The 1,720-nt window shown below is 36.9% G+C and overlaps 1 long non-coding RNA gene across 1 annotated transcript in view; it reads right to left on the bottom strand.

The window, feature by feature from the left end:
* The window catches only part of LOC108445516, a 5,906-nt gene extending 4,192 nt beyond the window's left edge, over window positions 1-1,714 (bottom strand). The window contains exon 1 of the long non-coding RNA XR_001860405.1: window positions 1,586-1,714. This is a non-coding gene — a long non-coding RNA (uncharacterized LOC108445516). The remainder of the gene's footprint in view (window positions 1-1,585) is intronic.
* Between the last annotated feature and the right edge of the window lie 6 nt (window positions 1,715-1,720).

Below are 1,720 nucleotides of genomic sequence, written 5' to 3'. Positions count from 1 at the left end.
TTAATAAAGCCTATTAGTGGCTAAAAAAGAACTATTAGTGGCCAATGTGGCCACTAATTATTTATTTATTAGTGACTAATAAAGAACTATTAACGGCTGTTAGTCACTCATTAATGGCTACTAGAGACCTAATAAACGCTACTAGTGACTATTACAGACCTAATAAAGCCTATTAGTGACTAATAAAGAATTATTAATGGCTATTAGTCGCCTAATAAACGCTATTAATGACTATTACCGACCTCATAGCAGCCATTAGTCACTAATACAGAGCTAATAACAATTATTAATCTTTCATTAGCGCCGATTAACACCTCCGACACACCTAATAAACATTATTAATGACTACTAGACACCTAATAGTGGCTATTAATGAGTAGCACAGAACTAATAACAGCTATTAGCCACTCATTAGTGCCTATTAACACCTCCAACACACCTAACGAATGCTATTAATCACTCATTAATCGCTATTATACACCTAATAGACACTATTGATGACTACTAGAAACGTAATAGTGGCTATTAATGAGTAGCACAGAACTAATAGTGACTATTAGTCACTCATTAATGGCTATTAGACACCAAACAAATGCTATTAGTGACTACTAGTGACCTAATAAAGCCTATCAGTAACTAATAAAAAACTATTAATGGCTATTAGTCGCCTAATAAACGCTATTAATGACTATTACCGACCTCATAGCAGCCATTAGTCACTAATACAGAGCCAATAATAATTATTAATCTTTCATTAGCGCCTATTAATACCTCCGGCACACCTAATAGTGGCTATTAATGAGTAGCACAGAACTAATAAGGGCTATTAGCCACTCATTAGCGCCTATTAACACCTCCAACACACCTAATAAATGCTATTAATCACTCATTAATAGCTATTATACACCTAATGAACGCTATTAATGACTACTAGAGACCTAATAGTGGCTATTAATAAGCAGCACAGAACTAATAACGGCTATTAAGTCACTCATTAAGGGCTATCAGACACCAAATAAACGCTATTAATGACTACTAATGACCTAATAAAGGCTATTAATGACTAATAAAGAACTAATACCGGCTAGTAGTCACTCATTAATGGCTACTAGACACCTAATAAATGACTTACTAATCAGTGTCTACTAGTCACCTTACTAATGACTAGTAGACACTTAATAAAGCCTATTAGTGGCTAATAAAGAACTATTAGTGGCCAATGTGGCCACTAATTATTTATTTATTAGTGGCTAATAAAGAACTATTAACGGCTGTTAATCACTCATTAATGGCTACTAGAGACCTAATAAACGCTACTAGTGACTATTACAGACCTAATAAAGCCTATTAGTGACTAATAAAGAATTAATAGCTATTAGTCACTCCCTAACGGCTACTAGAGACCTAACAAACGCTATTAATGACTATTACAGACCTCAGAGCAGCTATTAGTCACTAATAGAGAACTAATAGCAGTTATTAATCCCTCATTAGCGCCGATTAACACCTCCGACACACCAAACAAACGCTATTAACAACCACTAAACAACAACTAAGCCCCGTTAACGACTCATTAAGGCCTCACCTGGGCCTTGAGGGCCAGCACCTGCTCGGCCAGCTCGTCCTTCTCCTCGCGCAGCAGCTTGTGGATCTGGTTGGCCTTGATGCGCTCAGACATGAGCTTGAAGTTGGCGTCGTCCTTCTCGCGCAGCTGCTGCAG

This window comes from Corvus brachyrhynchos, unplaced genomic scaffold (assembly GCF_000691975.1).
Source record: "Corvus brachyrhynchos isolate BGI_N302 unplaced genomic scaffold, ASM69197v1 scaffold741, whole genome shotgun sequence".
NCBI classification, from domain to species: domain Eukaryota; kingdom Metazoa; phylum Chordata; class Aves; order Passeriformes; family Corvidae; genus Corvus; species Corvus brachyrhynchos.
This window is presented reverse-complemented; position numbering and strand designations above follow the sequence as displayed.